Below are 26,740 nucleotides of genomic sequence, written 5' to 3'. Positions count from 1 at the left end.
CCTATACCAAAGAGAACGGCTCTTCTCCTTCCAGAATCAATGAACCCGCTGCCACCAAATACAGTAGTAGCGACCACTCTCTACGCGCTCCAGCAGTGTGCACCTGTAGCTGGGAGCACCGGCACTTTTACTCCGCGTGCCTGCGCCTCGACCCTTAAAGTTCACTCAAGTTCTCCAGTCGTCTTCGGTGGTGGTGGTGGTGGTGGTGGTGGTGGTGGTAGTGGTGTTAGTAATGATAGTCGCGGAGGCGGCGGCGACGCGCAGCTCGCGCTCTCACTCAGCTTAGGTGACAGCCCGCGGCAGCCGCTCTGCTGTCTGCTGCAAACCCCACGCTGTTATTTATACCCGTCTCGAGCGCGCTCTTGGCACGAGCCTCACTATTTACAACAGCTGAGAGGACGCCCCGCCCCTCGGCCGCGCCGATTGGCTGCTCGGCGTGTTCCTCACAAATCCACAGATTTTCTAGCCTTTTTGTGCAACCTCAGTTAGCGAATTCCACAGGTCAGCTTTTTTTTCTTTAAAAAAAGGAGACAGGGAACGTGTCTCGACATCTAAGGCACAGCATGTTTTTATTCTTCGTTTCTTTCTTTTTAATCTTTTGGTGAACTTGGCGTCTTTCTCGGGTTACTTAACGTTGTCATGTTTGCGTGTGGAATTTGACAGGATTTCTAATCGTCTGATGGCAAGCGAGATGTTCGAATGGCGTAGACGACAAAGATGCTGGCGTGAGAACAGGTTACAAAAACTCGAGAGAAAGGTGTGGGATAAAAGTGGGCTTAGACATTAAACCCAAAGCACGGAAATTTAAAAAGGTTTTGTTATCTCATGTCATTCTCAAGCCTGCTTCATCCATTACCGGAGCGATGCGATGTTACTGTATGTTATGCTATGCTATACGCTAGCACAGAGTATAAAATTGCCGAGTTTTACAGAATAAACTCTGTGCTAGGGGTCTCCTTTCCTTAGACTTTGCGTTATCCTCGACTCTGGGGCGTCATTTCACGCCTCAAATATAATATCGACCCCCCGATCGCCAAGACCGCTGTTGGATATGTTATGACTTGATAGATATGGGGGACTTTCTCATGCCATCATACCCCCCTACGACCTCCAACCCCCATATTATTATTTTTATTTCAGATACCCCATTTAACAAAATCATTTGGGCGACTCTAGTCGGAAAATGGTAAGGGAGTTATTTGAAATGCTAGGGGGTGCCATTTATATGGTGTGATAAAGTACTAAAAAGCCAACATGTCATAGTATAGGTTGAGGGTCTCGAAAAGATATATGGGGAGGTTGCTGAGCCTGACTAAATGACGCCCTGGACTCGGTCTTATTCAGCCCCCTCATGTCGGTCACACCGCACAGTGACCTGCTGTTAGCCTGGCTCTCGGTGCGGGGGTGAGCCCTGAACTGGAGTCACGCCAAGAACTGATGCCGGTTGCTGCCAGAATTAACTTCGGCCAGCTTTATCAAAAACATAAATTAATAAAGTATAATAAGAAGCGCAAATCCCAAGTTATTGCATGGTACTGAGTGGTTGATTGTAATTTTAATGAAGTACACATATGCATTTATAAAGCTCCATCGCTGTTTGTTATCAAGTGTTTTACTTGGAGGTTGGGCTTCAGACTCAGTGTGGGTTCAAATCCCGCCGCTGACACGTTGTGACCCCGAGCCTGAAGCCAAAACGAAACGTAACCATGTTGTTAAGTCGCCAGCCCAATATTAATCTGCAAAACAATTCAGTAGAGAAGTTGGCACGCTGGTTAGCGCTACCACCTCGCGAAACGGCACGTTCTCCCCGTGCTTACCTGGTACTGGGGGGGCTCCCCTCACATCCTATGGACGCTGGTGTCAGACCCCCACAATGACTGGCGCTCCGTTATACTCTGCGGTAAATAGGCTCTGCAGCCATAAATTGGATTAAGCTTGTGGAAAAAGAGGGTACCATGCGGCGTGTGTGCGCATTGCTGTCCAAAGGGTCCGGCTGATGATAAAGTCTCAAATATTCACGTTCACTTCACGTTGAGAGCTGGCAGCGAAAAGCCACCCAGTTCTCTCCCATAACCGAGGAAAAATACTTCTCAAAAATCAATGTCATCTTGAACGATGTCCTCAAATTCACAGGGTCAGTCGGAGAGTGAGTCAGTGCTGGGGTCGGAACAGAAACTCGGACCATGCGCTGCATATACTGTACCTGTAATGTAGTGCCTTTCATTCATATATGTAACGACTTGCACTGAGCCGCAGAGTGAATCGGTGGCAGTGACAGAAACAAAAACGAGATTCACATGCTGCCTTTATCTATTGATCTTCAATACAGTGCCTCTCATTACCTATTCATCTATCTTACAGTGCCTTTCATTACCTATCTGTTTTGTATAGTGCCTTTCTTATCTATCTATCTGTCTATCATTATATAATGCCTTTCATATCTGTCTATCATTATATAGTGATTTTTATTATCTATCTATCAATCAATCAATCAATCATATGGTGCCTTTCATTACCTATCTAGTATATAATGCCTTTCATATATATCTATCTATCATATACTGCCTTTCATTACCTATCACTATATAGTGCCTTTCATATCCGTTATACAGTGTTTTTCATATCTGTTTAATTACATTTTATTGAATATTGCCTTTCACTGTCTGTTTTTCTTTATATTGTATACAAGCTTTCCCTAAACATTAAGCAGTGCTCTTTTGTACCTATATATGAGAAATATATAGTGCCTCTCCTTTCTTCCTTCCTTGCAGCATTGTATAGTGTCTTTCATTTCCATCTGTTAATTACATTATATAGTGCGTTCCTCTGTCTGCCTATGAATATTGTGATTTTCTTTCCAATTTATTGTATAGTGCCTTGTACAAATTGTCTGTTAGATATTGTCTTTCACTTCTTATCTAATCGTGCCAAGTATTTTTTTAATATTGCCTTTCACTACTTATCAATCTATCTGTTATATAGTGCCTTTCACTAGCTTCCTCTAAGCATGATATACTGCTCTTTTCTACGTATAAACGAGAATTATGTGCCTTGTATATCTGTCAGTACTGTATAGTATTTTTTCATATCCATCTTTTTCTTTTATAGTGTCTTTCACTATCTAACCTGATACTGTGGGTTTCCACCACATCCCATGGACACGGGTGTAAAGCAGACCCGCAGCACTACATAATGTTTTTTCTGTCTATCCATCTATTTTGTAGCGACTTTCATTGCTTCTCTATGAGCATTATATTTTCTTACCATTTGATTGTATAGTGCTTTGTACTAATTATTTGTCTGTTAGATATTGTCTTTCACTTATTATCTATCTTTTATATCGTGTATTTTCTCTCTATCTATGTACCTACCTACGTAGTAGGAAGTGTCTTTCATATCCATTTTATAGTGCCTTTCACTATCTGCCCATACACGTGCATTGCATAGGACCTTTCCTTCCTATCCTTTTATTTCGTAGTGCCTTTCTCTACCTGCCTATGAGTATTGTGCTTTTCTTACCGTTTTATTGCACTAATGATCTGTCTGTTACATATTGCCTTTCACTATCTACATATCATTAGCGTACTTGTCACTAAGGGATGTTAGCCGGTGTGTGTATAAAAACAACTTCACTAGCTTTTCCATTTTACAACAGTAGAGGGCGCCCGTGCATGCAGTAAAGCTGGACCGCGAGTTTTGTTTTTTTGGTTAAGATTAGCACGAGTGACATTGACCTGCTACGGTGATATTTGAGTGAAATAAGCTCACTAACATTCAGAGCACCGGTCTTTTCTTTGCAAGATGAAATTACTTTTAAAGTTCAAAGTACTTCTGCCAAAGCATTAAATACCGATTCAGATTATATTTTAATGAACAGCGGATCGCTTAGAGGTGTGTGTGAAGGAACGTGACTGCATCTTGGATTATACGTTAAAAATAGCAACATTATTATTATTATTATTATTATTATTATTATTATTATTATTATTAATGCACGTTGTTAAAGTGCATAAGGTCTACTTTAGTAAAGCCGATATATTTAAGGTATGAGTAAAGAACCAACCCGGCCTTCCGGGCGGCAGTGGGTAGCGCTGCTGTCTCGTAGTTAGGAGACCCGGGTTCGCTTTCCGGGTCCTCCCTGCGTGGAGTTTGCATGTTCTCCCCGTATTTGCGTGGGTTTCCTCCGGGTACTCCGGTTTCCTCCCACAGTCCAAAGACATGTTTAGGCGATCCTAAATTGTGCTTGGTGTGTGTGTGCCCTGCGGTGGGCTGGCGCCCTGCCCGGGGTTTGTCTCCTGCCTTGCGCCCTGTGTTAGCTGGGATTGGCTCCAGCAAACCCGTGTGACCCTGTAGTTAGGATATAGCGGGTTGGCTAATGGATGGATGGATGTCGTCATCAACGGAAACGTGCGTCAAAAAAAAAAGGTGTAAAAACCCCCTTGTGTGTTTAATGAGTCCGCACGCATTTCATTTGCCCCGGAGAGCCAAGCTGGTAAAACTGAGAGGGGTTCTGCCACATGCACCATCATTTAAGACTCAATTGCCTTCTCTTTGTTGCCAACATCTTAACTTCCATTTGACATTTGGCTTTAGATCTGCAGCTTTGTGCGTGCAGGGCATAGAGAGAAAGAGCGCGTGATCAGAGGTGCCGTTCAGGCCAGGTGTGGGCACGAGGGCACCTGGGCATGTACTTCTGTAACAATCACGTCTCGCAATATTGCTATGGATGGGCAAGGAGGGGCATTTTAACCGGTTTCCCAGTAAAATAAAGTAGCCACCTCCACCATAAAAATACATTTAAATTTTTAAATTAATATAATCACCCCCATCCCAGTAAAACGAGAATATTTCCACCTTAGTAAAAGAATAAGTGTCTGAATGTCTGTTTGAGTGTCCACCCGGTCACTATGTCCCTGTCATTCTAACAGATGGCGCAACACAAACGTTTTTAGTAATAAAGTGCATTGCATTTGTCATTTCAACAGATAGTGTATCATTAACATTGGTAATGTTTCTACGAATCCCACACCAAAAGGCATATAACACACACATATGCATTGCATGGTGAACTGCAAACGTTACCTCAGGGGTCTGCGCTGATTATTTAAGATATCAATCCATCTTAGATGGGTAACTCAGTTAGTAAATGGATAAGTGTCTGTGTATCTGTGTGTTTATCTAGTTTCTGTGTCTCTGTCATTCCAAAAGATGCATTTGTAGAAATAAAATGCCGTGTGTTAGTCATTCCAACAGTGCATCTCAAATATTATCACTGCTCTTATGAAGCTCTTACCCAATGGCATTTAACAGAAATATGTGCATTACATTTGTCATTCCAACAGATGGCCCAATACAAACATTAACACTGCTTTCACACATCCCATACCAAATGGTATATAACAGAGCCATTTGCATTTGTCATTCCAACAGGTGGAGCATCACACACATTAGCACTGCTTTTACTACTCCCATATTAAAATGTCATATGACAGAGACACATGCATTGTATTTGTCATTCCAACAGATAGCACATTGCAAACATTAACACTGCTTTTCCTTCTCCCATACCAAATGGCATATGACAGAAACACGTGCATTGCATTGCATTTTTCATTCCAACAGATGGTGCATTGCAAACATTAACACTGCTTTTCCTTCTCCCATACCAAATGCCATATGACAGAGACACATGCATTGAATGGTGCACTGTAAATGTAAATTTCGGAGGTCTACGTTGATTACTTAGATTTCAACCCATCTTACACAGTTAGCACAGCTAGTGTTGTGATACTTTGTTAAAACCACACACACAAGCACCTCCTATACACAATGTGCCCGTTTTTAATTTGAGCCTGGGTGCAGTTGTACCTTCTGTGTGCCCTCTCGCACCAGCTGTGGACTTCACTGGAACTCCTTTACAAAAATACACCCTAACCATGGCAAAGTGCAGTGGTGTGAAATACAGTACGTTTGTTTAGACTGCTCGTTTTATTACAGACTCAGATCCATTTTGGACACAACACCCGTCTTAATGCCGCCCTTTAAGATAATTGAAAAGTCTGAGGGCACACTCTGCCACAGGGAGTCAGTTTAGAGTTTTACCAGTTACAGTAATTTGAACTTCATAATGTTGGGATGTAGGAGGAACAGCTACACGCGCACAGGGAGAACATGCAAACTCCCCACAGAGAATGACTGGGATTTGAATCCACATCTCTGGGGACGAGAGCCACTGTCACTGCAATGCCACTCTTCTGCCCTGCTAATGCTTTCATATAGTGCAGATTTTCTATAGGGTACAGTTTATGATATCAAAAAGCTGAATACAAAATCTGTCAGTGGGCTGACGTGCCATCCAGAGATGAGCTTCTGACTGAAGTGCCCAGTCTTGTATGGCAACAAGTAATTGTGAAAAAAGGACGAACGATGACGGAAATCAGTCCTCTATAATGGAGTGTGGGGTGTGTGGGGGCGTGTGTGTTTGTAGACCCCAAATGGATCCTACTGGCGTCCTGCCCAGGTTGGGTTACAGACTAGGATGTGCTCTCGCCCCTCCTGGTTGGTCATGGACGGACTGAGGTGGCTCAATGCTTTCCAGGGTTACGTCCACAAGAATAACTCAAGTGATCTCATCGCTCTTCTCTAACTTCATCCATTGTGATTTACAGCTGAATAGATAATTGAGCTGGCGTTGAGAAGTGCTCGGGACTGGCAAGAGCCCAAGCATCTAACAGAAACGACTGGCAGAAAACCTCACTGCTCTAATCTTTGCTAACTAAACATACATGACATGTCACTAAAAATGACAAACTTTAAAGATAATTGGCAGGCGTACTGGGAAACACTGATGAACTTCTGGCCACGTTTACTTCTCTTTTATTCTCTTCAGTCCAAGCCTTCCTACACATTAGATGAATGCTCTTGTGGTGCTACTCAAGGAGTGGATGTAGAGGTGGTCCACTCCTATGAGTACTTGGGGGTCCGCATCAGTGACAGGCTGGACTGGTCTCAGAACACACAGGCATAAAAGAAATAAAGGGCAGAGCGGACTCTTCTTCCTCAGCAGACTGTTCTCCCCTGATATGAGAAGTGACGTCCTTCACAACTTCTACAACTCTGTGATGGCCACTGTGGCGTGCTGGGCCTTTAACATCACTTCAAGAGAGGACCACCGAATCACCAAGCTGATTAAAAAGGACAGGCTCAGTTATGGGACTTGTCTGGACCCCTGGAGGTGGAAGTGGAGGAGAGAATGAAAACAAAACCCAAGTGCCCTTATGAACAACGCTGCACATCCTCTCTCTGTGTGACACAACAACACTGAGGACTTTCAGCCAACGAATCATTCAGCAAAAGTGTGTCAGGAAACATGGCTGGGGGTCCTTTATAACAACAGCAATACGCCTGTATAGCGCCTTACCAGGACTGGGGCAGCCATGTCAAAGGTTTTATTTCTTTTAAATTTCTTCTTTTTCAGCCATTTGTGTGTGTGTAGATATAGATTTATTTATTTAAAGATCATCTGGAAAAAGCCAAATTTCACCCTGGGGACAAATAAAGTTCTTTCTATCTAATTTGCTAAGCGTCCATTACTGACTATACATTTGCATAACCTGTCCATCCATCCTCTTTCTAAACTTTGTCATCCAGGGCAGCATCCTGGGGCACCTGATGCCAATCCTAGCAAGCAATGGGCACACACAATGATATTTATTGATTCATTTTCTATAGAACTGATTCAAAGAAGGGTGGCACATTGGCTCATGGCTACAGCACCCTGGGATCAAATCCAATGACTGGATGAGGAGATTTGTATGTTCTCACTGTGTCTGTTGGACTTTTTGTTGAATAGATAGATAGATAGATAGATAGATAGATAGATAGATAGATAGATAGATAGATAGATAGATAGATAGATAGATAGATAGATAGATAGATAGATCCAGAAAGTATTCACAGCGCATCACTTTTTCCACATTTTCCAAAATGGATTCAATTCATTTTTTCCTCAGAATTCTACACACAACACCCCATAATGACAATGTGAAAAAAGTTTACTTGAGGTTTTTGCAAATTTATTAAAAATAAAAAACTGAGAAATCCCAACTGTTGACCCTCTGGCTGGCCACTCAAGGACATTCACAGAGTTGTCCTGAAGCCACTCCTTTGATATCTTGGCTGTGTTCTTAGGGTCGTTGTCCTGCTGAAAGATGAACCGTCGCCCCAGTCTGAGGTCAAGAGCGCTCTGGAGCAGGTTTTCATCCAGGATGTCTCTGTACGTTGCTGCAGTCATCTTTCCCTTTATCCTGACTAGTCTCCCAGTTCCATCCCCACAGCATGATGCTGCCACCACCATGCTTTACTGTAGGGATGGTATTGGCCTGGTGATGAACGGTGCCTGGTTTCCTCCAAATGTGACGCCTGGCATTCAGAGTTTAATCTTTGTCTCATCAGACCAGAGAATTTTGTTTCTCATGGTCTGAGAGTCCTTCAGGTGCCTTTTGACAAACTCCAGGCGGGCTGCCATGTGCCTTTTACTAAGGAGTGGCTTCCGTCTGGCCACTCTACCGTACAGGCCTGATTGATGGATTGCTGCAGAGATGGTTGTCTTTCTGGAAGGTTCACCTCTCTCCACAGAGGACCTCTGGAGCTCTGACAGAGTGACCATCGGGTTCTTGGTCACCTCCCTGACGAAGGCCCTTCTCCCCCAATCGCTCAGTTTAGATGGCCGGCCAGCTCTAGGAAGAGTCCTGGTGGTTTTGAACTTCTTCCACTTACGGATGATGGAGGCCACTGTGCTCATTGGGACCTTCAAAGCAGCAGAATTTTTTCTGTGACCTTCTCCAGATTTGTGCCTCGAGACAATCCTGTCTCGGAGGTCTACAGACAATTCCTTTGACTTCATGCTTGGTTTGTGCTCTGACATGAACTGTCAACTGTGGGACCTTCTATAGACAGGTGTGTGCCTTTCCAAATCAGGTCCAATCAACTGAATTGACCACAGGTGGACTCCAATGAAGCTGCAGAAACATCTCAAGGATGATCAGGGGAAACAGGATGCACCTGAGCTCAATTTGGAACTTCATGGCAAAGGCTGTGAATACTTATGTACATGTGCTTTCTCAGTTTTTTTATTTTTAATAAATTTGCAAAAACCTCAAGTAAACTTTTTTCACGTTGTCATTATGGGGTGTTGTGTGTAGAATTCTGAGGAAAAAAAATGAATTTAATCCATTTTGGAACAAGGCTGTAACATAACAAAATGTGGAAAAAGTGATGCACTGTGAATACTTTCTGGATGCACTGTAGATAGATAGATAGATAGATAGATAGATAGATAGATAGATAGATAGATAGATAGATAGATAGATAGATAGATAGATAGATAGATAGATAGATAGATAGATAGATAGATACTGTACCAAACACTACTAAATGGATGGTGAAAGGCACTATATTAAATATGAACAACATATCTAACAGATAATGAAGTGTTCAATCACTTTGGCTGATACTCTTTCATTCTTCAACTATGTAAGGTTAAGGGGAGCTGAAGCCAATTCCAACAGCACTGAGAACGCAGCAGAAGCCCGCTCCCCAAGTGGTGCCAATTCACTGCAGGTGACACTCATGCCCACATACCATGCCAGTTTAGAGTCCACTCAATCCAACCGACATTTCTTTGGAATGGGGGGGTTAGGAGGGGTGGTGGAAGCCCTGAAGGTATCTGGGGAGAACATGCGGTCTCCACAGAGACAAATGCCCAGACTGTGATTCATGCCCAGTCCATTACATCTTTATGGCAGCAGCCCACACTCCTCCTTTCCCCATCCATCCATTTTCTTAGCTCACTTATCCAGGGGAGGGTTAGGGTTAGCAGGTGTAGACAGGACGGCCAGCCCATCGTGGGGTGAACACTGGAGCAAATCCACACGCACACAGGGAGAACCTGCAGAGCCCACACAGGGGGCACCCACCTCCTTATCCCGTGTCACTTTGTCAGTTGTGATAGTCACTTTTCTCTGCATTTGATAAGCAGCATCCTCGCGGCCCTGAACGAGTTAAGAAAGCCATCTTAAAGTCTAACTTTATAAAACGCAATTCCATTTTGAGTAAATAAAATCCATGTGCGGAGAAAGTTTCAATTTGCTGCAGTCTCTGCCTGGCAGCCATCGGACTTGAACTGCAGGTCAATGATTTGTGATTGAACGGCGGGCACTGATTGAGCTCTTTGTCACTCAGGCTGGTCCCCCTTTTTTAGGGCAGTTGGCTCCTTCTCTCTCTGCCACTCTCTCTTCTTTCTCTCTCTCGGTCTTTTCCTTGGCATTTGTCATGTTGTTCCCTTGCCCTGCAATCATGGCTGTTACTTATTCAAATCAGGTAATAAACATCTTTTATGTTTTGGCTCTCCTCCCAGATTCTTTATAACATGCAGTTATCTTGAATGATGGTTTAAGTGACAGCAAAAAAACAAGCGGCACACAGCCGTCTAGACACAGGCGACAAGGGCCAGGTATGGAGTGAGTGAATGAAGCGTTTGTGCGTGGCCTGTTGTGTGTTGTTCTCCCAGATGGATTTTCTACAGGAACTGAGCTGTCAGCTCTGGCAAAGATGTGACCGAGTGGCATTTCCACTTGTGGCCAAAAAGCAAATCACAGCTCTTTCCATTCTTTTTTTTCCTTTTCCTACCGCTAATCTGGCCAGTGTCACTGAGCCGCGGCCAGGAAGAGACATTCACTTCAGAGCCCTCCTGCTCCAGCTGAGCCAGTGGGCGGGCGGGCACTTCAGTAATCAGGACGAGTGGTCAGAATGCCCACTTTGGTTGGGCGGCCTGCCCTCCTGCTCATACTTAGGTTTGATTTATTAGAATTACTTGTGTGAAGGGGAGGCCCGCACTATTGTAAGCCCTGAACTGGACTGCATGTTACGTTTGTCACGTGAGGTCATTTTGTATCCTCTTATATTTTTCATGTTACTTACACACAGTGGTTCTCAACCTGTGGGTCGGGCCCACCTAGGGGGGGGCGCGAAGATGTGAAAAAAAGAAAACAAGAATCGAAAATATGAAAAATACATCTATTGAACTTAAACTACATTCTGATACTAGAAAAATAAATATAGAGTTAGATAAATGTCAGTAAAAGTTAAGTGGGTATAATAAAATATGCATCTATGATATATCATTAATTAAAAAAGAACAATTTGGTATTAGTGGGCTCCTTTAAAAAAAAACGTTGGGGGGAGGGGGGCGCGATTAAAACGGTTATGAAAACTTGAGTTGCAAATACTTAAAGGTTGAGAAACGCTGTACTTGCATGTTATGCTGGCTTACTCATATGATCTTGTATCTTCTCATTTGCTAATTTAAGTTTCTTATATCATACTAGATGGGCGGCACGGTGGCGCAGTGGTAAGCGCTGCTGCCTCGCAGTAAGGAGACCTGAGTTCGCTTCTCGGGTCCTCTCTGCGTGGAGTCTGCATGTTCTCCCCGTGTCTGTGTGGATTTCCTCCCACAGTCCAAAGACATGCAGGTTAGGTGCATTGGCGATTCTAAATTGTCCCTAGTGTGTGCTTGGTGTGTGTGCCCTGCAGTGGGCTTGCGCCCTGCTCTTACCCAATTAACAGAGATATGTGCATTACATTTGTAATTCCAACAGACGGTACAATACAAACATTAACACTGCTTTCACAAATCCCATACCAAGTGGTATATAACAGAGACATATTCATTGCACTGCGGTGGGCTGCCGCCCTGCCTGGGGTTTGTTTCCTGCCTTGCGCTCTGTGTTGGCTGGCATTGACTCCAGCAGACCCCTGTGACCCTGTAGTTAGGATATAGCGGGTTGGATGATGGATGGATATCATACTAGATGGTTCACCCCCTGCTCACTTCGCTTGCCAAGCCATACCACCTGAGGCCTGCGCTACATGCCAGCCACTTCACATTCCTGCCGCTCACGTTGAAGAGGAGGGCTGAACACACCCCAAGGAGATGCGGTCACTCATCCGAAATCCCCTCTTAAATGGTGACACATTGGCAAAGAAATACAGTTGATTTTTTTTTACCTCCTCTTTGCTCAATCAGCTGCTGCTGCTGCCGTGCCGTGTGATGTGCATCTCGTGTGGCGCTTCCAACATTTCAAAGCTTCTACAGCAGCTGTCCTACTCTTTGTCTATTTCTGACCCCGGGCGTGGTTAAATCTCTTGGCACAAAGTCTCGTCTCACGGGACATGACTTCTTGATATTTTTAGTTTATAATTTAAAAAGGGAATAAGAATCTAAAAATCTAACAACATCACATTAAAGTTCGATAAATTCTGAAAAGTATGATACGAAGCATATATATGTAGGTTTTAAAATAAGCCTGATTTAAAGCGTGACACAAAACATGATAGAAAAAATCACATAAAATTGTTGCAATTTTAGGATTAGGATTTTATTTTTATATATATATATATATATATATATATATATATATATATATATATATATATATGTATATATATATATATATATATATATATATATATATATATATATATATACACATACATACATACATACATACATATATATATATATATATATATATATATATATATATATATATATATATATTGTGAGATATGGCCGGCTTGTCATCCCGGCCAATACCCCCAGGCCGCCACATGGAGCCCTCCCTGCAGTATGGAGGTGCCCCAAAGACCAGCAGGGAATCATGGACGCTGTAGTTTTTATCCTCAGCCCTGCTGGATACCTCAGGGGCCACAAGAGGGAGCTGCAGGGAGGACCGAGGACTCATTTGTGCCCTATGACCCGGAAGTTCGTCATAGGAAGAGCGGGCTTCCGGGTTGAAGAGAAGAGCTTTTACCTGACCCGGAAGTGATTGAGGATCACATGGACTGGGGATTGAGAACATTTCCTGGTCAGGGAATATAAAAGGACTGTGGGAGCTCCCAGACGGCGAGCTGAGCTGGGTGGAAGGGTGGCAACATGTCTGGGAGCTGGAGGATTGGTTTATTATTGTAGTATTTGTTATTATATGAGTATTGTGGTGGAGAGTGAGCTTTGTACACTGTGGCAACAAAATAAAGTCAACAATTGGACTTTTACCTGGTGTCTGGAGTCGTGGACAGGGGTTCAAGGGAGCAAGAACGACCCCTATCTACCACAATATATATATATATATATATATATATATATATATATATATATATATATACACACTTTATATAGTAAATTACAATTATGAATCTACCCTTATGTGAATTTTATGTTACACTCTGTTGCTTGTCTGTGCCATTCTTGTTACTTGTATACCAGGCTACAGTATGCTATGTTTGTCATATTATGTTGTGGCAATTTATTACCTACTGTAGGATGTTATTTTAAGATGCTTGAACAATATCCGGGCGGCACGCTGGCACAGTGGGTAGCGCTGCTGCCTCGCAGTTAGGATACCTGGGTTCGCTTCCCGGGTCCTTGCTGTGTGGAGTTTGCATGTTCTCCCCGTTTCCTCCCACAGTTCAAAGACATGCAGGTTAGGTGCATTGGCGATTCGAAATTGTCCTTGGTGTGTGCTTGGTGTGTGTGTGTGTGTGTGCCATGCAGTGGGCTGGTGCCCTGCCCGGCATTTGTTCCTGCCTTGTGCCCTGTGTTAGCTGGGATTGGCTCCAGCAGACCCCCGTGAGCCTGTGTTTGGATTCAGCAGGTTGGAAAATGGATGGATGGACAATATGCTGTGCTGTGTTAGTTGTGTATAAAATAACAGGCGCTCAAATAACAGGGTTATGATATTTCTATGACCTCGTATTTGATCATATGTTGTATGTATGCTATTTTACTTGTACTATACACTACGCTATGTCACTTGCATTATCTTAGTTATGTTAGTTTATGATCTTTTACGTTACTTACAGTGGTGTGAAAAACTATTTGCCCCCTTCCTGATTTCTTATTCTTTTGCATGTTTGTCACACAAAATGTTTCTGATCACCAAACACATTTAACCATTAGTCAAATATAACACAAGTAAACACAAAATGCAGTTTTTAAATGATGGTTTTATTATTTAGGGAGAAAAAAAAATCCAAACCTACATGGCCCTGTGTGAAAAAGTAATTGCCCCCTTGTTCAAAAATCACCTAACTGTGGTGTATCACACCTGAGTTCAATTTCCGTAGCCCCCCAGGCCTGATTACTGCCACACCTGTTTCAATCAAGAAATCACTTCAATAGGAGCTGCCTGACACAGAGAAGTAGACCAAAAGCACCTCAAAAGCTAGACATCATGCCAAGATCCAAAGAAATTCAGGAACAAATGAGAACAGAAGTAATTGAGATCTATCAGTCTGGTAAAGGTTATAAAGCCATTTCTAAAGCTTTGGGACTCCAGCGAACCACAGTGAGAGCCATTATCCACAAATGGCAAAAACAAGGAACAGTGGTGAACCTTCCCAGGAGTGGCCGGCCGACCAAAATTACCCCAAGAGCGCAGAGACGACTCATCCGAGAGGTCACAAAAGACCCCAGGACAACGTCTAAAGAACTGCAGGCCTCACTTGCCTCAATTAAGGTCAGTGTTCACGACTCCACCATAAGAAAGAGACTGGGCAAAACGGCCTGCATGGCAGATTTCCAAGGCGCAAACCACTGTTAAGCAAAAAGAACATTAGGGCTCGTCTCAATTTTGCTAAGAAACATCTCAATGATTGCCAAGACTTTTGGGAAAATACCTTGTGGACTGATGAGACAAAAGTTGAACTTTTTGGAAGGCAAATGTCCGTTACATCTGGTGTAAAAGGAACACAGCATTTCAGAAAAGAACATCATACCAACAGTAAAATATGGTGGTGGTAGTGTGATGGTCTGGGGTTGTTTTGCTGCTTCAGGACCTGGAAGGCTTGCTGTGATAGATGGAACCATGAATTCTACTGGCTACCAAAAAATCCTGAAGGTTAATGTCCGGCCATCTGTTCGTCAACTCAAGCTGAAGCGATCTTGGGTGCTGCAACAGGACAATGACCCAAAACACACCAGCAAATCCACCTCTGAATGGCTGAAGAAAAACAAAATGAAGACTTTGGAGTGGCTTAGTCAAAGTCCTGACCTGAATCCAATTGAGATGCTATGGCATGACCTTAAAAAGGCGCTTCATGCTAGAAAACCCTCAAATAAAGCTGAATTACAACAATTCTGCAAAGATGAGTGGGCCAAAATTCCTCCAGAGCGCCGTAAAAGACTCATTGCAAGTTATCGCAAACGCTTGATTGCAGTTATTGCTGCTAAGGGTGGCCCAACCAGTTATTAGGTTCAGGGGGCAATTACTTTTCACACAGGGCCATGTAGGTTTGGATTTTTTCTACCTAAATAATAAAACCATCATTTAAAAACTGCATTTTGTGTTTACTTGTGTTATATTTGACTAATGGTTAAATGTGTTTGATGATCAGAAACATTTTGTGTGACAAACATGCAAAAGAATAAGAAATCAGGAAGGGGGCAAATAGTTTTTCACACCACTGTATATGATTTTGTATATAATGTTACATGCAAGTTATACTATGTTATTTGTATGATCGTGTATCTTATAATATAGCAAATATAAGTCCCATATGATGTCATGTTAATTCATAGCCATGGATTTTATCTGAAATCATCTGTATGCTATTCTACATATTGTGTTGACATGTTCTTAATATGATCTATTATTTATTATATGTTATTTTACAGGCGGCACGGTGGCGCAGTGGTAGCGCTCCTGTCTCGCAGTTAGGAAACCCGGGTTCGCTTCCCGAGTTTGCATGTTCTCCCCGTGTCTGCGTGGGTTTCCTCCGGGTACTCCGGTTTCCTCCCACAATCCAAAGACATGCAGGTTAGGTGGATTGGCGACTCTGAATTGGCCCTAAGTGGGTATGTGAGTGTGTGTGGGTGTGTTTGTTTGTGTCCTGTGGTGGGTTGGCACCCTGCCCAGGATTGGTTCCTGCCTTGTGCCCTGTGTTGGCTGGGATTGGCTCCAGCAGACCCCTGTGACCCTGTATTCGGATTCAGCAGGTTAGAAAATGGATGGATGGACTATGTCACTTCCCGGGTCCTCCCTGCGTGCAGTTTGCATGTTCTCCCCGTGTCTGCGTGGGTTTCCTCCCACAGTCCAAAGACATGCAGGTTAGATGCATTGGTGATCCTACATTGTCCCCAGTGTGTGTGCTGTGTGTGTGTGTGTGCCCTGTGGTGGGCTGGCACCCTGCCCGGGGTTTGTTTCCTGCCATGCGCCCTGTGTTGGCTGGGGTTGACTCCAGCAGACCCTCTGTGACCCTGTAGTTAGGATATAGCTGGTTGGATGATGGATGGATGGATGGTATCTTACATTACGTGTACAATTTTATATTTTATCTTACGTCACTTGTATATTATAGCATGTTAGTTAGGTGTTACAACAGATTTTAAATATTATCTTATGTTACCTTATTTTACTGTGCCTCATGTAGTTTACCTTATGTCACTTGTATGTTCCAGCATGTTAGTTGTGTGCTACTTGTTTAATCTTGAATATTGTGACCTGTGTGTGTGTTTATATTACAGTGTGTCACGTTCATTTGTGACCTTGTATTTATTCTTATGTCACTTGTATGTTATGCCATGATACTAACATTATTTTATCATGTTTTGCTTTTTTATTTTACGTCTATTAATTTAATGACCTCATGTCATGTTGCTCATATGATCTCATTCTCATGTTACTTGTATTGTATGATCTTGGATTTCTCTTATGATAATTTTGTGTTTTGTCACTTATAGGATCTATAATTTTACCTTACATAACATTCTCAGACTTACTTAATCAATCCAAGTCAGGGTTGCCAAGGACCAAAGCCCATACAGGCGGCAGTGGGCACAAAGCTGAGTGAGTGTAGGGTGACTGTGGGCAGGACGTGCAGTGAACGAGCGCCCCAAGTCCACCCCGCCCCCTGTCCATGACAGACAGACAGACAGAGTAGTAGGCAAGATTAAAATGTAGATAGATTAACAAGAAAGGTATTAGATAGATAGATAGATAGATAGATAGATAGATAGATAGATAGATAGATAGATAGATAGATAGCGTAGTTGGCAGGATTAGATAGATAGATAGATAGATAGATAGATAGATAGATAGATAGATAGATAGATAGATAGATAGATAGATAGATAGATAGATAGATAGCGTAGTAGGTGTGGTGGGCTGGCGCCTTGCCCGGGGTTTGTTTCCTGCTTTGTGCCCTGTGTTGGCTGGGATTGGCTTCAGCAGACCCCCGTAATCCTGCAGTTAGGATATGGTGGTTCGGATAATGGATGGATGGACAGTGTAATAGGCAAGATTAAAAATTCATATAAATTGACAAGAAAGAGATAGATAGATAGATAGATAGATAGATAGATAGATAGATAGATAGATAGATAGATAGATAGATAGATAGCGTAGTAGGTGTGGTGGGCTGGCGCCTTGCCCGGGGTTTGTTTCCTGCTTTGTGCCCTGTGTTGGCTGGGATTGGCTTCAGCAGACCCCCGTAATCCTGCAGTTAGGATATGGTGGTTCGGATAATGGATGGATGGACAGTGTAATAGGCAAGATTAAAAATTCATATAAATTGACAAGAAAGAGATAGATAGATAGATAGATAGATAGATAGATAGATAGATAGATAGATAGATAGATAGATAGATAGATAGATAGATAGATAGATAGATAGATAGATAGATAGATAGATAGATATGAATGGCATTATATTATAGATAGATAGATAGATAGATAGATAGATAGATAGATAGATAGATAGATAGATAGATAGATAGATAGATAGTTTATTAATCCCAAGGGGAAATTCCTATTCACACTGGCACCAGTACTTCACTGCCCCTTGGGTGTGCGGCCCACGAAATGTGCTAAAGCCGATCTGCTAAGAGATGGATGACTGATGAATTCGATGGCACCTTAAAGAGCACCTGGCCAGGTGTCTGTTCGCCCGCCTCAGGCGCCTTGGTGAGCGACCATTAAACTGAAATCATCTGAAGTAATGGGGTCTGCATGTGAAGCAAATAGCCTCGCCTGTCTGCTGCGTTTTCATCGCGGATGGGGGCTTATCATTTTTCTCAATGAATGCGCATCAAATGTAACTGAAGGGTGGTGGTGGGGGGGGTAATAAATAATCCCCCCCAGAAAAGAAACCCCTGAAGACCTTCAGTCAGCATGACACAACATTGAAAGTGCAAACGACTGTTACTAATACAAAGCAGATCTCTGCCACAACAGACGGAAATAAAAACATTGGAGAGGTGCTCGCGATTCAGGACCCCCGTCGGGGTTCACGCGCCTGCTGACATCTCTGATTGAAAATGAACCTCCTTTGGTGGCTGGCACTGTGTGAATAAATGTGTTTATCCATCTGCCACAGATTCGCGTAATTTATAATAATAAACCAGTAATGGACAGGGTTTGGGTCCCCCGCAACCCCCGATTGGATTAAGTGCGTGTAAGAGTGCTATGCTATCCTATAATAGTAGTAATAAAAATAATCATCATCATCATCATTGTCTTTCTAGCAAAACTCATTTCTGCTCATTCTCTTGCCTTTCGAAAGAACAATTGCTTGTCTTATGTGACAGCCATTGTGTGCTTATTTTGTTTATTTTCCTTTGTTTTGTTTTTTTTTGAGCCTTCTGTTTATTCTAAAATATTTTTGTCTGTGTTTAATTATGGAATTATGTAAATTTTGTTCACGTTGTTCTCTTCATGTATTATTTACCATCAATCTAGGAGGAGTCCTGTTATGTTTTGTGGGTGGAGCCCCTAAGAGGCGGGGCCACACTGACATCACTGTGTGAAGCCCCACCCTCAAGCTTTATATGCAAGGCTGGTGAGTTGGTCCTTCATTGTAGTTAATTGCAAATATGTAGAGAAGAAGATTTTTTTTTTTTTTATTACTTTATTTATTGAAATTTTGCTTCTGTCTTGCATTTATGATTACTGGATTTCAGCTTACAATTTGTTTGAGTTGCATTTTTGGGCAAACTGTTTGCGTTGTTTCTTATCTTTTGCTCTTTTTTTTGATTATTTTCAAATAATTCCTTTTCTTCCTATAAAGATTCTATGTGGATTTGTTCCTCAGGCCAACGGTTTGGCCATTTTTCTTACCCTTAAGAGGCATTTTGGGACATTTTAAAGTGGTGGTTCTCAACCACTATTGGGTGTGGCAGCACCCCCAGTGGGTCGGCTAGTTGCCACTCTGAAAGTCCCCACCCAGCGCTGACAATCAAGGGGGGTACTTCTGACAGTCCTGCTCAGTTCACAGAGGGGGACATCTTACCCTCAATCACATTCGATTCACTAAGGGGGAAATCCCCCCACTCACATCACAACACCAAAACTTCGTCATTGGTCTCCCCTCGACTTTCTTGTATACACAGATATGGGGATGGATATTTGAGGAGTAAACCGCAAGACAAGGATTCTATTTTTATATTATGTACATTAAAGAACCATCAACAACCAATCAAATCAAATTAATAATATATGGAACAATTATTATAAAAGTAAAAGTAAAGTTGACTGAATAAAAGGTAAAGTACCAGTTCTGGTTAATGGAAAGAGCTCAAAAGTTGATAGAAATCTACGTTTTGTACTCAATACAATCTAAAGATCGTGGACTATCTCACAGACAGACCTCAATATGTGCGTCTCAGGAACTGCAGGTCTGACATTGTGGTCAGCAGCACAGGAGCACCGCAGGGGACTGGACTTTCTCCGGTCCTGTTCAGCCAACATACATCGGACTTCCAATACAACTCGGAGTCCTGCCACGTGCAAAAGTTCACTGGTGACACTGCTATGGTGGGCTGCATCAGGAGTGGGCAGGAGGAGGAGTATAGGAACCTAATCAAGGACTTTGTTAAATGGTGCGACTCAAACCACCTACACCTGAATACCTGCAAAACCACGGAGCTAGTGGTGGATTTTAGGAGGCCCAGGCCCCTCATGGACCCCGTGATCATCAGAGGTGACTGGTCAGAGGGTACAGACCTATAAATACCTGGGAGTGCAGCTGGATGATCAACTGGACTGGACTGCCAATACTGATGTTCTATGTAAGAAAGGACAGAGCCGACTATACTTCATTAGAAGGCTGGCATCCTTCAACATCTGCAATAAGATGCTGCAGATTTTCTACCAGAAGGTTGTGGCGATCGCCCTCTTCTACGCGGTGGTGTGCTGGGGAGGCAGCATAAAGAAGAGGGACGCCTCACGCCTGGACAAACTGGTGAGGAAGGCAGGCTCTATTGTATGCACGGAGCTGGCTGGACAGTTTGACATCCGTGGCAGAGCGACGGGCACTGAGCAGACTCCTGTCAATCATGGAGAATCCACTGCATCCACTGAACAGGATCATCTCCAGACAGAGGAGCAGCTTCAGAGACAGACTGCTGTCACCATCCTGCTCCACTGGCAGACTGAGGAGACCCCACACTATGCGACTCTTCAATTCCACCCAGGGGGGTAAGCATTAACATTATTCAAAGTTATTGTCTGTTAAACCTGCATTGTTATCACTCTTTAATTTAATATTGTTCTTTTTCAGTATGCTGCTGCTGGAGTATCGGAATTTCCCCTTGGGATTAATAAAGTATCTATCCATCTATCTATCTATCTGTAATACAATTCCTTTCATGTCAATTAATGTAAATCCTTAATCTTGCCTACTACACTATCTATCTATCTATCTTTTATTGTATAGCGTCTTTCACATCTATCTATCTATCTGTAATACAATTCCTTTCATGTCAATTAATTTAAATGCTTAATCTTGCCTACTACACTATCTATCTATCTCTGGTATGCACAATTTAGTTGACCGAAGTGAAAGCATACTCAAGTAATCGTGTTTACATACACACATGCAGGCAGACACACAGACATAATTCCAGTAACTGTATTTTTGGACTCAGGAAGGTCTAAAACATCGAGATTCATGAAAATCTCAAAACTGAATTTTTGGACGATACCAATACTTTCCCTACGAGAAAGTAAATTGGACTCAGAGAGGTCTAAAACGTTAAGATTCATCAAAATCTCAACATCGAATCTATAGACAATTACAATAATTTCACTACACTTCGTATAAGAGAGAGTAAAAAGGCTGAGAACCTCCGTTTTCAAATAACTTTCAAAGCTTGTTTCTTATTTTTGGGGCCGGGTTTTGTGGGTCTTTTGGAGGCTGCCAGGATACGCTATGGCCTCCTAGGATTTGGATAGCTGAGTAAGAAGACCAATGGATGCCAGCAGCCATACCACCTACCCTTCAGGACAGGTAATCCACTGGCCACAACCCTAATTCTTAGTTTTTCCTCTTCCTCATGGTGTCGGATTCGGGGAGATCTAAAACATCAAGATTTATCAAAATCTCGAAATCGAATTTTTGGATGATTACAATACTTTCCCTATGCTTTGTATACGAGAAAGTGAAAAACAAATCACTAACAAATTAAACTTGTGCTGCCCATGAAGATGAATTCTTTCAATAGATCTGGATTCTTAACAAAGTGCCGGAACATGGAAGTTTGAACTTTTTTTTGTGTTTTCCCCCATTATGTTTAAAACGTCGAGATTAATCAAAATCTCGAAAACAAATTTTTGGACAACTACAATACTTTCCCTATGACAAAGTAAGTCAGACTCACGGAAGTCTAAAACACAGAAAATCTCAAAATCGAAATGTTTGAACGATTGCAATACTTTCGATACACTAGTGTGGTGCTGAGGTGTAACGAGTCACATGGCTGCACTCGACTCCTAATGAGGGGTCCTGAGCTGGTTTGTTGTGTGGTGGGTGCTCCTAACTTCACCTCACAATACGTTCCCTATTCTTTGTATTCGAGAAAGTAAAAAACAAAACAAAAAAAATTAATCTTGTGCTGTTCATCAAGATAGACCAATTCTCAAGATCTGGAGTACCGGAACATGAAAGTTGTCACTTTTTTTTGTATGTTTTCCCCTACTATGTTTAAAACGTCAAGATTCATCACAATCCATCCATCCATCCATCATCCAACCCGCTATATCCTAACTACAGGGTCACGGGGGGTCTGCTGGAGCCAGAAATTAAATTTGTGTTGTTCATCTAGATGGACTCTTTCTATAGATCTGGATTCTTGACAGAGTACCGGAACATGAAAGTTTAAACTTTTTTTTGTGTGTTTTCCCCCACTAGGTCTAAAACGTCGAGATTCATCAAAATCTCGAAATCGAATTTTTGGAGAATTCCAATACTTTCCATATGAGAAAAGGTTGAGAACCTCTGTTTTCAAGTAAGTTTATAAGCCTGTTTCTTATTTTGGGGGCCGGGACTTTTGGAGGCTGCCAGGATACGCTATGGCCTCCTAGGATTCGGATAGGTGAGTAAGAAGACCGATGGATGCCAGCAGCCATACCACCTACCCTTCAGGACAGGTAATCCACTGGCCACAACCCTAATCCTTAGTTTTTCCTCTTCCTCATGGTGTCCCTTCAGGACAGGTAGTCCACTGGCCACGACCCTAATCCTTAGCTTTTCCTCATGGGGTTGATGCTGTGCTTTGCCCTCACTTTCTGCTCCTCATAGACTCCTTTAGTGTTTTGTTGTTACTCTTAATTTTAATATACCAGGGTTGGGTTGGGTTGTGTTCTGGGGGTATCTGTTTCATTCATTTCTATCAACCATATGGTTGACTGTTTTTCAGTACGGCAACAAAATATTCCCGTCAGGTTAAAATTCAAAACAAAAGCGTCTTTCTGTTTAATTTGTGTCCATTGGTCGCGTGTCCAACCTGAAGGGAAAGCAAACGGATTGCATCTCACTTAGCGGCTGCGCCAAGTGGGTTACCTTTTCGATTCGAGACCAGACGTCAGTTGTGCCAAAACTGAATGTCATCAAATGACCAATCAGCATCAAGAGATGGAGTAAGGGCCGTCCCACTTCTGTGTTCTGGCGTCAGTATGGAGCGATTAACCAAAGCGGTGAGAAGTTTGCTTAAGTCTCACGGAAAATGTCTAAATAATGTATTAGGCTTGCCTTATGTCATAGTCTTCCATTCTTCCTCCGATACGTCAAGTCGTTTAGCAACAGCTGTCTGCCAAATTTAGGGGGATATCATTGTATGGACACCCCCAGTTGATCATCTACATGACTGTATGGCGCCGATGTTCAGAACATCGCCCACCAAAGCCTCGTCTTTTCTCGCCCACTAATTATGCCCTGTCCCTTATTGGCTAACTGTCTCCGTCCCCCCATCACTGCCTGCACTGGTGCAAGAATGGCTGCCGTCCCTCATCGGCCACATTGGCGGTGGTTGAAGTGCCCCCTTAGATCCACCTCCCCCACAGACAGTCTGTGCCAAGCACACGGAGTAAATGTAATTTATATAGTTCTTAGGATCCATTGACTGCGGTGAGGAGCACATTTTCTGTCTATGTGCCAGCCCTCGTGTCCATCATAAGCGTCTGTACCCTTTTACTACACCCCAAATTTGGTGGAGAAAAAAAAAAAATCTAACTTGAGCAGAAAGACCCAAACGTGCACGCCGCGCCGCGCGGCGCTCACTAATTGAACAATCCTCTAAGTGTTGCCCCTTTTCAGCTCCTTCAGGCAAATTAAGAGGGAAACGAGCCGTAAAGCCGAAAGGTTCCAGTGATCAGACACGCGGCCCAAAGCACGTGGCAGACAGCAGCCCGACACCTGGCACCGGAGCTCCCGTTTCTGCTTCATTATGAGCCGCATGACTCTACAAACGCCACAGAGGAGGACGCAGGCTGCCGACTGAGACTCCTGTTGTCGTCTCCAACAAAACCTGCACAGTAAGTGGCCTCTAATGAGCTTTTAAGAGAGAAGCAAAACTCCATATACTGCAGCCGTAGCAGCCAGTCCTGGCACGGTGATGTGAATGCTGAATTACAATGGCATGAATGTAGAGAAGGCTCGAACTACACAGACAATGGAAGAGTCTGCTTTACCTCCTCTACACGAGTATTTCAGTGGGGCGCTCCGCAGATACTGTAGACACCCCAGAAGGAGTCTGCAAAAGAAACGTCACCGCATGAATGGAAGGATAGGCCTAAACTTCAAGAAATGCAACCACGAGCAGAGCCTTCCACGCAAACGCCACACGCAAGTAAAGTTAGTGAACTTCTGTCAGGGTGCTATCAGCTGTGCTCTTTCTGCTTTGAATTTCACTAAACACCTCAAAAACGAAGTCGCCGAGACTCTGGAATCTTTGCTTATGTGGAACACTTGATGCCAGAACCTTCTAGAAGGGGAACAATTTTAAAAAAGCGGAAAAGGGGAGCTACAGTGAGATGGGGTCTATAAACAGCATTAGGCCGACTAGAAAGGTGAAAAAGAAGAGAGAGGAAGGGAGAGAGAGAAGAGACAGGAACGGTGATAGATAGATAGATAGATAGATAGATAGATAGATAGATAGATAGATAGATAGATAGATAGATAGATAGATAGATATGAAAGGCACTATATAATAATAGATAGATAGATAGATAGATAGATAGATAGATAGATAGATAGATAGATAGATAGATAGATAGATAGATAGATAGATAGAGTGGTGTGAAAATCTATCTATCTATCTATTTGCCCCCTTCCTGATTTCTTATTCTTTTGCATGTTTGTCACACAAAATGTTTCTGATCACCAAACACATTTAACCATTAGTCAAATATAACACAAGTAAACACAAAATGCAGTTTTTAAATGATGGTTTTTATTATTTAGGGAGAAAAAATCCAAACCTACATGGCCCTGTGTGAAAAAGTAATTGCCCCCTTGTTCAAAAATCACCTAACTGTGGTGTATCACACCTGAGTTCAATTTCGTAGCCCCCCAGGCCTGATTACTGCCACACCTGTTTCAATCAAGAAATCACTTCAATAGGAGCTGCCTGACACAGAGAAGTAGACCAAAAGCACCTCAAAAGCTAGACATCATGCCAAGATCCAAAGAAATTCAGGAACAAATGAGAACAGAAGTCATTGAGATCTATCAGTCTGGTAAAGGTTATAAAGCCATTTCTAAAGCTTTGGGACTCCAGTGAACCACAGTGAGAGCCATTATCCACAAATGGCAAAAACATGGAACAGTGGTGAACCTTCCCAGGAGTGGCCGGCCGACCAAAATTACCCCAAGAGGGCAGAGACGACTCATCCGAGAGGTCACAAAAGACCCCAGGACAACGTCTAAAGAACTGCAGGCCTCACTTGCCTCAATTAAGGTCAGTGTTCACGACTCCACCATAAGAAAGAGACTGGGCAAAACGGCCTGCATGGCAGATTTCCAAGACGCAAACCACTGTTAAGCAAAAAGAACATTAGGGCTCGTCTCAATTTTGCTAAGAAACATCTCAATGATTGCCAAGACTTTTGGGAAAATACCTTGTGGACTGATGAGACAAAAGTTGAACTTTTGGAAGGCAAATGTCCCGTTACATCTGGCGTAAAAGGAACACAGCATTTCAGAAAAGAACATCATACCAACAGTAAAATATGGTGGTGGTAGTGTGATGGTCTGGGGTTGTTTTGCTGCTTCAGGACCTGGAAGGCTTGCTGTGATAGATGGAACCATGAATTCTACTGTCTACCAAAAATCCTGAAGGAGAATGTCCGCCATCTGTTCGTCAACTCAAGCTGAAGCAATCTTGGGTGCTGCAACAGGACAATGACCCAAAACACACCAGCAAATCCACCTCTGAATGGCTGAAGAAAAACAAAATGAAGACTTTGGAGTGGCCTAGTCAAAGTCCTGACCTGAATCCAATTGAGATGCTATGGCATGACCTTAAAAAGGCGGTTCATGCTAGAAAACCCTCAAATAAAGCTGAATTACAAAAATTCTGCAAAGATGAGTGGGCCAAAATTCCTCCAGAGCGCTGTAAAAGACTCATTGCAAGTTATCGCAAACGCTTGATTGCAGTTATTGCTGCTAAGGGTGGCCCAACCAGTTATTAGGTTCAGGGGCAATTACGTTTCACACAGGGCCATGTAGGTTTGGATTTTTTTCTCCCTAAATAATAAAACCATCATTTAAAAACTGCATTTTGTGTTTACTTGTGTTATATTTGACTACTGGTTAAATGTGTTTGATGATCAGAAACATCTTGTGTGACAAACATGCAAAAGAATAAGAAATCAGGAAGGGGGCAAATAGTTTTTCACACCACTGTAGGTAGATAGATAGATTAGATAGATGGTATAGTAAGCAAGATTAAAAATCTAGATAAATTGACATTTATAAGACAGACAGACAGATAAAGGCACTAATGTATATCAAATGGATAGACAGAGATGAGACACTATAAAAAATTAGATAATAAAATGGCACATATGAAATAGATAGATGGATGCCATCATGTTATCCAGGTGGGCGTTACACACTGGTGGTGGTTGAATTGGCTCCCCATTGTTTATGTAAAGCACTTTGAGTAGTTTAGAAAAGTGGTATATAAATGTAATTATTATTATTATTATGAAGAGGCTAACAAGGGAGTGAGGCAAAACAACAAAAGTTATAAAAAGCAATAAAAAGCAAAGACACAGTTGCGATACCAAGTGCACCTGAATGTTGCTAGCTGACTGAACAGTTGAAGAGATTTTCTCAGCGATTTCATTTAAATGCCTTATGATTTTATTTGTACATTTGTGGACATCATGAGTACTGTGCAGTATCA

The 26,740-nt window shown here is 42.6% G+C and overlaps 2 protein-coding genes across 3 annotated transcripts in view; both read right to left on the bottom strand.

The window, feature by feature from the left end:
- LOC120541272 (cell migration-inducing and hyaluronan-binding protein-like) overlaps positions 1 to 333 on the bottom strand; it is a 218,309-nt gene extending 217,976 nt beyond the window's left edge. Inside the window, exon 1 of the mRNA XM_039772755.1 lies at positions 2 to 333. The gene's annotated coding sequence lies outside the window, so the exon portion shown is untranslated. The remainder of the gene's footprint in view (position 1) is intronic.
- Positions 1 to 26,740, bottom strand: part of LOC120541271 (cell surface hyaluronidase-like) — a 149,997-nt gene that overhangs the window by 115,111 nt on the left and 8,146 nt on the right. The window lies entirely within an intron of this gene.

The sequence above is a fragment of the Polypterus senegalus genome, chromosome 12, assembly GCF_016835505.1.
Source record: "Polypterus senegalus isolate Bchr_013 chromosome 12, ASM1683550v1, whole genome shotgun sequence".
In the NCBI taxonomy this organism is placed as follows: domain Eukaryota; kingdom Metazoa; phylum Chordata; class Cladistia; order Polypteriformes; family Polypteridae; genus Polypterus; species Polypterus senegalus.
This window is presented reverse-complemented; position numbering and strand designations above follow the sequence as displayed.